Source organism: Alligator sinensis, unplaced genomic scaffold, assembly GCF_000455745.1.
Source record: "Alligator sinensis unplaced genomic scaffold, ASM45574v1 scaffold1053_1, whole genome shotgun sequence".
Lineage (NCBI taxonomy): Eukaryota > Metazoa > Chordata > Crocodylia > Alligatoridae > Alligator > Alligator sinensis.
Window position 1 is genome coordinate 25,935 of NW_005843600.1, and position 6,640 is coordinate 32,574.

Below are 6,640 nucleotides of genomic sequence, written 5' to 3' on the forward strand. Positions count from 1 at the left end.
GGAACAATAATCCAGGACAGGAGCTCTTGGTTTCTTTTTTGACAGAGGCACGGGAGAGAACCCAAAGGCCAAACATTGACAAAAGGACGATTTGATTCCCGGTGAAACGGGCGAGGTTGTAGGGGATGGTGGAGCCCTCAAGAACATAGGCCTCAGGAACAGAGGACAGTAGACAACAACCAACTGGAACTACACACCCAGGTACTGAATCTACTCCTATAAACACCAAGTTGTGGCAGGGCAGGACGGGGGTGCGTGGACCTCCAGTTGGGACTCGTCCCACGTGGGTGCGTGGACCTCCAGTTGGGACTCGTCCCTGACATCAGTCGACAGACTGAGGTCCTATGGGGCTATAAACAGAAATATATATATATATACTTCTCTATTGAAAGAGAAAACAATAGGCTGGTCAGAGAAACAAAAGGAGATAACCACTCCTACACCAAAACCGAGAGCAGCTGGAAAAGCAAAGACTCTTGGGAGGGTGCTAGCTAACTAGATACTTGACACACCGCACAGCTGGATCAAGGCTGGGCTGCCCTCTGCTCCCCTCTGCATGGCTGGGTGGGGCCTTGCCATGCCTGCCCTGGGTGCTGGATCAGGACCACCAGTCAGATCTAACCCGTGAACCAATCGAGCACCTCCCATCCAGCCCACTGAGCAAAAAGGTTAAGCACCACTGATTTAGAGGCCTGACTCCTGCAAATTATGCAAATAGTTAGGTTTATGCAACCTTGTGGTGGTGGTGTTGTCTACTTCTCAACAAGGCTACTCACATACATAAAGTTATACACAGAAATACATACTTGCAGCAGTGGGACCTTTGATAACTCTTTTGGGGCTTGGGCCTTACTATTTGTTTGTACAACACCAAATAGAACAGGATGCCCAACACCACCACCACAATTGGCCTCACTATTTACAGATTAAAAGAGTCCTGTGAATTGGCTATTTAAACATGTCTTTTGCATCTAAAACTTGAGTACAATCAATAGCTGGACAAAAAAAATTGTCTGCATAAGTCAACAACACTCTTAGCACTTAAAAAAAACACAAATGTCACAACACCAAGTACCAAACAGTATTTGCATAATTAGCTTGCTTTGCTTGCTCTGCTAAACAGCAGTTACTATGTTTCAGATCATCTCAGCAGTATTCCGTTCAACTTTGGTAGCTTGGTATGATTTACTAAAAGGAGTGACATACAAATGAAAATTGTCCTGCCACATAAATCTTTGCCCACAGATGTTACACTTATACAGTTTGATTCCTGTGTGGATTTTCATGTGGCCAACAAGGTGGTGTTTCATTTTGAATTTTTTACCACAGACCCCACAGCCATAAGGCCAAAGGCCAAGGTGCATATTCATATGCTGATTCCTCTGGCTCCTGTGTGTAAAGCTTTTACCGTACTGACAGGAATCTAGTTAGTCAGCATGCCAGAATCCAGAAAGGGAGGTATCTTCTTTAATTCCTGTAGCCATTTCAAGTTTTTCACCCTACCCTACTGTTATCATAACAGCCGGTCTGTGAACACTTATATTTCCATCTGCCTTTTCACCTGAAAATTCTTCCATAGAAGAGCTACGGAAATCAACTTGCTCATCACAGTTACTCTCATCGCCCTGTTCGTCAAATTCTAGTTCCATCTTTGTCACTTATGTGAAAGCCTTCAGCACCTGAAGACTAGATAGGATGCTTTGGCTGAATGGCATTCATGGACTCGGAGATCTGGTGCTCTGCGTAAGGATTATCGATGCCTTCAGTCCTGTTCAAATCTTTATGGTTTCACATGGATCCAACATTTGTGTGACATGATGCTGGGTTTACTGTAGAGAGGTTTTGTATGCTGATATTCTGTACAGTCACTAGCTCCCTCTTTGCCATCTTGACTTGTCACTGTTGTGCTCAGTCTGTCATGTTCTGTTGAAAAAATTACTGGGAAGGTACTCATGTTCTGTTACTTGAGATGACAGCTCATCTTTAGAGCTTTCTTCTTAATTTTCACCATCCCTTAGCTCTTGCCCTTTGTGGAAGTCAGGCTGTCCACCAGAGCCCAGCTCAAATGTTTCAGCAATGCCATTATAACTGCTGCTGCTTGGGGACTGCTGATGACTGCCATGATTCATCTTCTGGCAAAGCACTGATGAGTTCCCTTCTAGCACTTCAGTACATTTGACTACTACATGCCACATCTGAAGAAGGCTTGCTGCTGTTGAATCACTGACAATTTCTGGGCCAGGCAACCCATGTAAGTAGACAAAAGAATATTCTGAAATTCCTTTGAATTTATCACATCAGGCAAGGTGGTTTGTTTGCTGTTTTTCAGGAGCACTTGGTCACACAAGTATGGGGAGCTGGCTGGAAAGACAGCCTTATGGGCTCTAAGGAGATTGTCCTGAACTACAATGGAAACATCACATAACTATTCTTGCTGGCACTGCTCATTCAGCTTCCATAAAATGATACTAGAGAAATCAGGAAATTCCACTCAAAGAGCCTGACCCACACTCCATTTCATTACAAATTAGTGCTGTGCTCGCAATGTTGAGGTCTCTCACATAATGGGGCCTGGTGCTTGGCAGTGGACACATCCACTCCCACCATGACACCCTGACCCCAGTCGGGCAGCACCCAGAAGTTCAGTAAACACAAAGTTTAAGCTTCCAAACATCAACAGTTTAATACATCACAAGATCCAGTTCAAGCCATAGTTTATCAGTTCAAACCAAAGGCTACATATTTTCAGCTGTGTCTCAAATGCAGTTTTAACTGGGTTGTTTTTTTGTTTTTTTACCCTCCCCTTCTCCCTTCCTCTACTGTGGCTGTGAAACATAGGCAACTCATTTTAGTTACAGACCATATTAGGAGCAGTGGTCTTAAGGTTGGCACTATTGCAAGTTAGGTGGTGCATGTAACTTGCTTTTGGACCCAGAAATTGGATGACAATCTATGGAAGTGTATTTGGCATTTAGCAGTACACTAGTATTCCACTATGGTATTTGAATACCACACTGTTGGGCTTCTCAGCCTCTCTTTAAACACTCCTGGCAGCTTGCACAATAGGCCTATTTGTCCTGTCTAAAAGTGTGGGTCAGGCCCACCACATAACATAGTAGCCCTGACTAATTGGGGATGTGCAGGTGGGTCAAAGTTTAAAAAATAGTGTGCCCTTGGGGGACACCAAGCAGAGAACCCCAGACAGCACCCACTGACTCTCAAAGGTGACCAGAGAGCTGGAAGCTACTGCCCAGTGATGCTCTGCTTGGAGACGGGAACAGAGGAGACCCAGGAAAACGGCCCCGCAGTCCCTGGGGTCCCTTCTGGCCAGAGCCTCCTTCCTCGTGAGATATACGGCCAACTTTACCAGGGCCAGAAGGAAGTTGACCAGGCAGTCCCATGGCCTGGTGTGGCCACAGAAAGGGTGTGCAAAAATAAACAAGTGCAGGGAAAACTGCAGCCAGAACCCCAATAAGAGGTTCTGGAGGAGGAGGTGCAGGGGCTGCAGTCTGTTGCACTTGAGGAACATGTGTGCAAGTGTCTCCCTCTATCCACAGAATGGACACATGTTGAGGGCAGGCATAAACCATGCCAGATACACTGCTTACTGATAGGAATGATCCTCATACCCCAACAAATTTGCAAGCCCTTGTGTATTTTCCCTTACTTCTTTGGAGAATTCTGGGTCCAGAAGCACAAGCAATCCAACCCATCTCCATCTGATTTCAGAGTCCTCTGATAAGGAAGACCACTTGTTCCTGAAGGTCACTTCCAGCATCTCTTCTTTGGAGTGTCACAGTAACTAACCTTGGTAACAATTAAATTCCTAGCCTGAAATTTGCAGGGGAGTCCAAGGAGCACTGATTATCTCATAGCAAGCAGCTCTCCTGCAGCTGCAAGGGCTTCAGTTGCAGAACAAGTCTTGTACCCAGTAGCAGCTCCTATAAACTGGCATCAGAATCTAAACAGCACCCATAATCTGTAGGATGTGAAGGCTCACCAAGTCTTTGTCTAGTGAAGTGAAACATACTATCCAGATCTTGCTTGGGAGGGAGATGATCAAGCCCCTATAGTGGGCTTGATCATCTTGGAAAATGCTAAAGAGAGGTGCACTGAGAGACATTGGGCGCAAGAGTGAGTTGAGCCATAGCTGCTCTTTTTCAAAATAATTATTCTGTCCTTGTGACAACCTTGACAGAAGGCAATTCGGCTGGCCTGAAGCTCGCCCCTATTTCTCTAGAATATAATGAATATTTACAAGTGTTGATGGATGAAAAGCTCCATTCTTGAGATTTTGATATCATCTGTCTTGGTGCATGATTTTCCCCCTATCTCCCCAGGTGGGAAGGGCTCCATTGTATCTTCTAGATGTCATCAGTGGATGTGCTTTAATGCACTGGAGCCTATTTTACTTTGCAATAAAGCAGCACATAAAAATGCTATTATGCTAACATGCAGTAAAATAAGCTACTGTGCATTAAGCGTCACCTAAAAAGCATGTGTTTGCACTACTGCTCATTAATTTTGTACCTCACATTGGAGGTATTACATTTTAATGTGCATTGGGAAAAGCGTATTGGTGGACGTGTAAACACACCCAGTGTCTCATAACACTGAACTTGGAATAAGACTTCCAGTCCAAGGTTGGAATTAAATTGAATGATGTTCTTTCATATAATTGTCCGTTTACCAGAAATCTATTACTTACCTGTTGCCCTTTGTTTGGATTATTACTGTCTCCATGAGGAGCTTAGTCTCTTCCCTAGACTAAAAGCTCTATATGAACCATATTTAGAATCTTGTAAGTGTTGGCTTAAAATAATTCTTCTTGGTGTCCCTTTGTACCTGTTCCTTTTTATTTAAGAATAAGACAGCCCTAGTCTTTACATCTGGATTACTATGTCCAGTTTTGGGCCTCCCACTATAGAAACGATGTGACCAAATTGGAGAGAGTCTAGTGGAGGGCAACAAAAATGGCTAGAAGGCTGTAGTTTATTAGGAGAGGCAAAAGAAACTGGTCTTATTTAGTCTAGAGAAGGGTGCTTCCAAAGAGGGTGGAGTTAGACTGTTCTCAGTGGTAGCAGATAACAGAACAAGAAGCAATAACCTAAAGTTGCAGCAAGAGAAGTTTAGGTTAGATATTATGAAAATCTTTCTTGCTAGAAGGGTAGTAAAGCAGTAGAACAAGTCACCCAGAGAGGTGAAGAGAGGTTATGGAGTCTCCATCCCTAGAGAGGTTTTTAAGACCTTGGTAGACAAACCTTGGCTGAGATGATATTGCTGGGGATGGTCCTGCTTTGAGCAGGGGGTTGGACTAGATGACCACCTGAGGTCCCTTCCAACCCTAATTGTCTATGAGTCATGGAATTAGAACAGATCACAGGGTGTCTGAGATCTCTTGGAGTTTTTTCTGTGAACATAGGAACATGTTAGTGAATACTTATGGTTGTTAGTGTTTTGTTTTTGGAATCTGTTCCTATCAATAATTCAAGTAGTGGATTTAATTCCCTTATTGAATCCAGAAGACTAGTAGTAATTATCATTTTTACTTTAAGCAGACATTCTAAGATACTGTAACAAATATTAGATGGTCATGTTAGAAAACTTTTTATTAATGGCTGCATCCATACTGTAATTACAGCAACAAATACTTGATAAGAATACTTTACATTTTAGCCATCAAGGGAGAAATTCTAGCTGTCCCATGCTGGCTGACTGGTAGATTCTGCTGGTTCTAGCAAAGAACCTCTTTTGCTCTGCCTTATCCTTGTAGATATTACAATCTGCATCATCTGGAAACATACCTGCATGCTTTTCAGAAACTTTACCTACATGATTCTTACCTGTCCCAAAACAAAGAAGTTCTAAGTCAACTGCTTCCCACTTGTTTCATGGATGTTGACACCCTCCAAGAACTCCAGCCAATTGGAGATGCAGGATTTTACTTATTTTAAAAATACCATGTTGTTTTTTCTTCACCAGATTGTATTTGTCCATGTGACTGATGATTTTATTCTCTGTTGTAGTTTCTACCAACTTGCCAAGAATGGAAGTGGGGCTCACTGATCTGTAATTCCCAGATTACCTCTGGACCCCTTTTGGAAAGTGGGTGTTATGTTGGCAACCTACCAGTCCTTGGGTACAAAGGCCATTTGTAATTATGGGTTACATATAATTGCCAGCAATTCTGTAATTTCACCTTTTTGTTCCTTAAGAACTCTTGGGTGAATATCATCCAGTCCTGGTGACTTATTAGTATTCAGTTTATTGATTTGCTCCTAAATTTCCTCTGCTGTTACTTCAATATGGTCCAACTCTTCAGATCTATCTACTGGAATGTATTCATCTCTACTGTTACATTCAGACACAGCCTCAACCCTGCCCAGGCTGAGCCAAGTAGACCAGCTCACTCCATGGGACAGGAAGAGCATCACTGGGCACTGCAGACAGACAATGCAGCCCCAGCCCCACCTGCGCTGCACTGCCACCTTCCCCTGCAGGGAGTCGCAGGGGGGCATTTCCCTAATGCGGGAACTGCGGCTCTAGCATCTGCAGCAGCATATGTCATGGCACCAGGCAACAGCGTGCTGCCCTGTGCACTACGCTCTGGCCCACTCTCCTTGGATGGGAGGCAGGAAAA

General features: G+C 43.8%; 1 pseudogene; it reads right to left on the minus strand.

The window, feature by feature from the left end:
- Positions 1-1,136: 1,136 nt before the first annotated feature.
- On the minus strand, positions 1,137-3,627 carry LOC102382050 (annotated as a pseudogene).
- Between the last annotated feature and the right edge of the window lie 3,013 nt (positions 3,628-6,640).